This window comes from Salarias fasciatus, chromosome 3 (assembly GCF_902148845.1).
Source record: "Salarias fasciatus chromosome 3, fSalaFa1.1, whole genome shotgun sequence".
Taxonomy (NCBI): Eukaryota; Metazoa; Chordata; class Actinopteri; order Blenniiformes; family Blenniidae; genus Salarias; species Salarias fasciatus.
In genome coordinates this window covers 29,722,361-29,729,420 of record NC_043747.1, presented here as the reverse complement: position 1 = coordinate 29,729,420, position 7,060 = coordinate 29,722,361, and positions in this window count along the sequence as shown.

Genomic DNA, 7,060 nt, shown 5'->3' with positions numbered 1-7,060 from the left:
ATACTGCATTACTATGCTTGCAACATCTATATGCTGTAAGTCTTAGGCTAGTATTCTATCAAATACTGATGGACTTTCTACATAACCTTGTGGAAGTCTAGTATACGTATATTGTTGTTTCTGATATGTAAAAGCTAAAAGATACTGTGACTCCTTATCTATCGGCATACTGAAAAATGCAGAACAAAGGTCTATTACCGTATACTATCTAGTATCTGGTGGAACATTTGATAACAACGTATGTGGATCAGGGACAACATATGTGGATCAGGGAAAACAGTAGTCTCAGCATCGACAATGGCACTGACAGCTCTTAAATCATGAACCAACCTATCATCTGTAGAATTGTTTTTTTCTTGATTGGAAGATTAGTGTGTTACATCTACTTTTTGTTTTAACTAGCACTCCCATTTCTAGTAATCCATTTATGGTTGGTTCAATGCCTTTGATTGCATGTTGCTTCAATGGGTACCAATTTCTGTATGGCAGTCGATGGGTTTCACTGATTTGACTCTGTCCCCATCAGTCTTATGTCTTGACCATACTTCCAGTGACACTTGTTGGAGAATTAGCTCTTCGTCTTCTTCGAGAGTTGACTGAAGTTCTCCATCAGTCTGATCCAGTAGATCAGGGTTGTTGGTTTTTTCCATCATCTGGTTGTTGGCACATCATAGTGCTTGATTCTTCCATTTCCTTGTCAGGGAAATCCACATACCCCATCTGGTAGTGCACATTATGTTGGCTTGTAGTTGGCATAAAATTGTTGGCTCCATCTATCTTGAAAGATCATGGGGTTTTATGCCATGGGTCTTCAGTCAGGTCTACAGCATCAGGCATAGCTGTAGAGGCCTATACATGATCCATAGATCCTACCGCAGCCTCCGCAGATGAACTCATTGCAGCGTGGTTGGAATGTCATCTGTCTCCACTGTCTGCAGAGTCTCTTCTTCTCCAGCAGGCGTCTCTCCTCTGCCTGGCAGTTGGCTGTGTAGCCCCCCTTCTCATCCCTCTTCTTGGAATTTGATAGGTGGGTGGAGCTATTAGGAGCTGTGGGCCTGGCGGGTGTCAGCTGTCTCCGCCTCCTCTCCAACCAAATCCATTGCAGCATTCCTTGCTCTTGATTTACTGTCACAACTTGCTTGCTCTGTTCTCCAAGTTGCATTGCTGTCACTGTGTTTGTCAGTTCTTTATTCAGATCCTCTTCTCTTCTGTTGCTGTAATCTTCATCTTCATAATGCTTGATGTTTGATGCCATTTCATCACAACATTTCTCATCAAAGACTCCGAGAGGCCATTTTGCCCCTTTGGGAGTTCTGTTGTTCTATTTTCTATACATTTTAGAATTTCTTTTTCAAATTTTGGGTGCTGTCATATTAGTACCTGTGCCTCCTCCTCTTGATCCATTTTAAATCCCATGACCCTTTCCACACAGCTTCTGTGTCTGTGGGGGTAGTTTATATTAGTACAATAAATTATTTATTTATTTTTCTTTATTTAGAACTGCTGTTCTCAATACTAGTTCTCTAATATAATCATTAGGGATGCTGCAGTTTTCGGTTTTGAACCATACCCTTCTGTACGCCCTACATAGATCAATTCGCCTATAAACCACGGTCTGTCGTTGCTTAATTAATTAATTTCTTACAGCTGGCCACCTACTTGCAGAACAGATCTCTATGTCTGTCTACCTGCATAAATAAACACTCTGCTAAAGAAATCCCCACCCTGCGAGTAGCTGTCCAATCACTGGCTCTTCCACACCCCCCTCCTGCCTATGTGTGAAATCTGAGCCAGAGGAGCAAGAGGAGCTCTCACCTACAGATCGCTAATCACCCGTTTCAGAAAGCCATGGCGAGTGGAGGAGTAGAGAAGAACGAGAAGGAAAAGTTTGTCGAGGCATTTTTAAAGTTTAAATTTGTGTATTTTCTTTTCATGTAGTTACATTCAAACTTCAAAAAAAAAAAGAAAATACATTTTAAAGTCTTTTCTCTCTTTTTTTTTTTTTTTTTTTTTTTTTCAGAATGCAAAAATACATACTGAAATAAAACCGTAAGCTTAAACTGAGATACTAACCAATCCATGGAACCCTGTTACCCTTTCATGGAATGACTGATATCCAACCATGGATTTTACTGCCATTCCGTGCCGTAATAGATTACTTAGCAGCAAAGTAGCCCGTCTTGATGGTGCTTCACTTCAGCTGCGAAGATAACGCGTCCAACCCCCCTGCATTCCAGCAGCTCCTGATCCCCGTGTCCAGAGCACGTCGGGGAATTCCCCCTGTACTTGTTAGAATAACACATCTGGTCAAATGCCACAGTTTTCTGAATTATTTCCTGCCGATTTTGCCACAATTCAACTTTCGTTTTCATTTTTATATCTACATTCTATCCAATAATAAGTTATTTCATGCATCTCAATATCTCTCCTATGTTCTCAGGAGAGTAGTAAATACTCCTTATCACTGCTGCCTCTACTCACTAGCAGTCACTCCCCCATGGTTGACTCTCAGCGTACTCTTTTACGCAGCCCTGTACTATAGGGTTCTAAATTTGATCTCTTATTTTCTGCCATCATCCCAATTACAATTTCCTATCTATAATTATCCATACCTGTCTCATAATAAAAACTTTAACGTCACAAAAGCTGCAGTATTTAAATAAAATATTCTTTAATCGTCTCATTTGAAGGCAAACCTGCTGTAAATTTTCCACCTTCTCAATTTAGTCAGTCTTCCTTTTCTGTCTATTTACACTATTTATATAATTTTGCTAAAATACCCTATGACTACATGCGCATTTTATTTACATATGTACTTTTTTTGGCCAAAGTTTCTGCTCCTTTTACCATCTGCTCTCCTTCAAACTCTCACAGACAGTCTCACACGCACAGTCACCCCTTCTCCTTTCCTCACATCTTTATAACACTCACTTGCACATTTTTACACACTCTTACTTAGACATAGACACAATTACCTCCTCCGCGTCAGAAGGCTTTTTGTTTTACAACCACCCTTTCAGCCCCAAAATTCGCTTTGACGGTCCAGCTCACAGCTGAGCCGACAAATTGACCTTTGGCGGTAACCGCAGTTGGGACGGATCCATCCGTGCTCGACCCTCTCCTGGAGTCTCTTGTGTACACTTTCTCCTCTCCTGGGAGAAGGCTTACTGGTTTACAACCTACGCTTCAGACCCAGAGTTCACTTTGACAGCCCAGTCTCTCCGCTGGGTCAACAAATTAACCTCTCATAGGTTGGACCGGCCGTCCGTAAGGGACCCACTTCTGGGTCTCCTGTTTTATACCCTCTCCCTCCTAGAAGGCTTTATTTATGGCAGAGATTACCCATTCAGCCCTAAGGTTAAATTACACAGAAACAACACACTCACATCCAAAATAGTATGGAGCGCTATTTACTTAGAAAAACCTCGGCAAGCATTTAGACATAAAATTATGAGTAATTGTTACCTTAATTATTTCCAAATAAACATCACTTAACTGCAAAGTTCTCTTTTAATACAGATCACTTGGAATTTAAACTACTTAAATTTCAGACTTATCTAAACTTTTCTTTAATTTAATTGGGCAAATAATGTATGTTAAACATAGCGTTTTGTATTTAATATTCAAACAAGCAAATTTGCATGCATTTTACTCCATGTAAAATTTAGAACATTATCTAAAGTATTGATTTACAGTTGTTCCTGTCTAACAAACCCTTAGCGGTATCCGCATCTCCACACTGGCGCCTACTCCCGTCTTAGGAGAATTATCCTCAAGCGGCTCCCACTCTTATACTTAGCCGACCCTTCTCTGGCCGCTGTGTCACTTCCCACTCAGAAGTTAAGACACAGAGCAGCCTGAAGACAGTCCGCGCATGCAGGCGGCCCCTTTTTACCCTTAGCAAGCAGACTCTTTCTGCACCATGGTCATTACTCTTATGCAATTTGGTCGTTTTTTTGCATTCTGACTCCGAACTCCCCCTCTGAAATTCTTTTAAATCAAATTTTCTTTTTTATCTTTAAAAATCACTTTTTAACTTTATCTAGGTTCTTTTGGATTAATTTAATCCGGTTTTAGATTTCACCTGGGCAGAGACCAGACATCGAGCACACAAAAAATTTAGACGCAGAATAAATTAATCTGCTTACCTCCAATTGTTGTGGCCACAGTGTGCTGAATCAGTCCTCCTCCACAGATAAAAATCAATCTCCGGTTACTCCTCCTGGCTAGCTCGCCAATAATATGTCGTGGAATTTTATTTTAAAAAGTATCCTAGGCCAGTCACGGTGCAAAAAACCCCACAAACATATATTCCAGAAAAAACGTAAAATCCTCAAGTATATCCACTCTTGGGTCTTGAAGTCTTCCATCGTAGTTCTCCTCAGAAAAATCAGGCAGAGTCAGAGTCAGAATGCAAAAAGAAGGATTTTATTCCCAAAAAAACCTCCGGCAGCCAGACCGACCAAAAGAACTGACGCGTCGATCGCTCTCCGCTCCATCTATTTATACTATTTCTTGAGAGTTTGTTGCTTCTCAATTGATTCTTCGTCAAAACACAATTGCTCAAAACCATTCGTTGCTTCTTAGTTGAGTCTTCGTCAAGACACAATCACTCAAAACCATTCATTGCTTCTCAATTGACTCTTCCCCCCTCCCCACAAAGGTCAATGTTCGTGACCCCTTGGGAGGCCCTCTCAGCCTCCATCAAGTCTCCATCAAGTCTTCCCAAATGCCAGGTGTTGTGCAACAAATCAGTGTCACATTTCTTATCCAATGAGCCTCATTTGCACCAGAGGGAGACAGAGAGACAATTGACCTGTAGTCTTGACTTTAGAAAAAACAAACTATCCAGCTGCCAAGAGGCTGCCGTAAAAATGAAACATGGCAGGCTGGCGAACAGAAAAAGGATACATGTCTTTTCTACGCCTGTGTCTTACTAGCATACTATAACTCACAGAGACATGCATTACATGAACAATAGTAAATAACATAATATAATAAGCATGATGTAAAGAATATTATAAAATTATTCTACAGGCTCTCACGCCGATAATCATGAAGTGCTTCGAGAAGATTGTCCTCCTGCACATAAAGGACTATCTCCCCCCAGACTTCGACCCCTACCAGTGTGCATGTCGGGCCAACAGGTCCACTGAGGACGCCATCGCTGTAGCCCTCCGCACTGCTGTGAGTCACCTGGAGCAGGGAGGAGCTCCGTCAGGCTGCTTTTTGTGGACTACAGCTCAGCTTTAATACCATCATTCCCAATATCCTCGTCACCAAACGAGCCAGCCTCAACATCCCTCCTCTCACACATGCATGAATAAAGACTTCCTCACCAACCGACCTCAGTCCGTGAGACTTGGCCGCCACCTCTCCCCCACTCATACGCTGAGTACTGGCTCACCACAGGGGTGTGTGTTGGGGGGGGTAAAAAAAGACACGTGAATTCAGATCTCGGTTCCAAAAAAAGCCAACCTGCGCACAAACACAGCAAGACACGTGAGACAAGCTGCTATCAGACCAACAGATCAGCAGTCGCAGCTATAACATCAGCAACTGGGGGGCAGCAGAGCAGTGTGGTGGAGACGTTGAGAGTGGGGGAGGGAGTGTGTGTGGCAGTGTGGCATTTCAGTTCATTAGTCCATGCAGTGTGTGTGGTTTGGCCCGCCTCCCCTTTGCGCTCCAGCTCGGATGGTCACTGCCGGGACGGCCTGGAATGAAGAAGTCCAGAGGTGAAGTTGGGTTGCAGCTGGGAGAGAGAGAGGGAAGATAGATAAGCAATCACTCTGTCCTTGAATCTTCAGGGAGATGTTTAGAGTTCCAGGGTTCCAGACGCAATCAGAAGGTCTCTTGTTTTGGTGAAGGAGCCGTTTGACCTTCCTCTGCTCGGTTCTCCACTTTTCAGACAGAAGCTGGTTTCACCCTCACGGCGACATCCAGCTTAATTGCGTCTCCATCATCCAATAACCCAAATTGTCCACCTTTCGAAAGAGTTCGCACATCGCACAGGAGAACATCACCACCATCATCGAAAAAGCTCAGCAGCAGCTGCACTTTCTGCGGGTCCTCAGGAAACACAACCTGGACTCCAGCCTGCTAGTGACCTCCTGCTGCTCGTCAGTGAAGCGCATGCTAACATCCTGTTAACATCCTGGTACGACAACTGTACTGCAGCAGACAGGGCGGGGCTTCAGGGGGTCGTCAAAGCAGCACAGAGGATCATTGGCTGCCCTCTTCCCACCCTCAGGGACATCTACACCGCTCGCTGCTTCAGCAGGGCTAAAGCATCATGAAGGACAGCTCCCATCCTGCACCTGGTCCAACTCTTGCCTTCAGGACGACGCTACAGGTGCATGAAGGCACGAACAAACTGACTCAAGAACAGTTTCTTCCCTCGAGCCATTACCATCTCGAACTCAAACTGACATGTTTCTGTACGGGCGACGTGCAATGACATTTGTACTTAAAGCATTTATTATTATTTTAATATTTTATTCTTTTTTTTTTCCTAAGCGCTACACATGCACTGCTGGAGATGCATGTAATCTCATTGTACTTGTATAATGACAAATAAAGTAATTCATTCATTCATTCATTCATTCATTCATTCAAATTCAGCAAGACGTGTATTTTTGTTTGTGCAGGTCGCTCACCTTCCATCCACTACTGGAGCGCTCCGGAAAAGTCCCCTGAGGTAAAATGGCCGACCGGTGACCAATCAGCCATCCAGCCTGTCTTTGTAAATCTGTGGTCTGTGCACAAGATGCTGCCCCCTCCAAAAAGAAGTCAGACTGGAAACAAACTAACTGAAAGGTTCCACTTAATGAGAAAAGATTTAAGATTGTGTTGACATTTTCTCACATGCAATGAATCTGATATTTTCTTCATTTCTTCTTCATCAATTGTGAGAAAAAAAAGAAGACATAAAATAACAAAGCAGAAGAAAGAGATGTTTATTATCTTCAGTGAAAATATTGACCACAGATGACAGTGAAGGCCTTCAGACTGTTTTTTTGGATCATGTCTTTTCCTGTTTCCACTCCTCCACTGTTGCTGT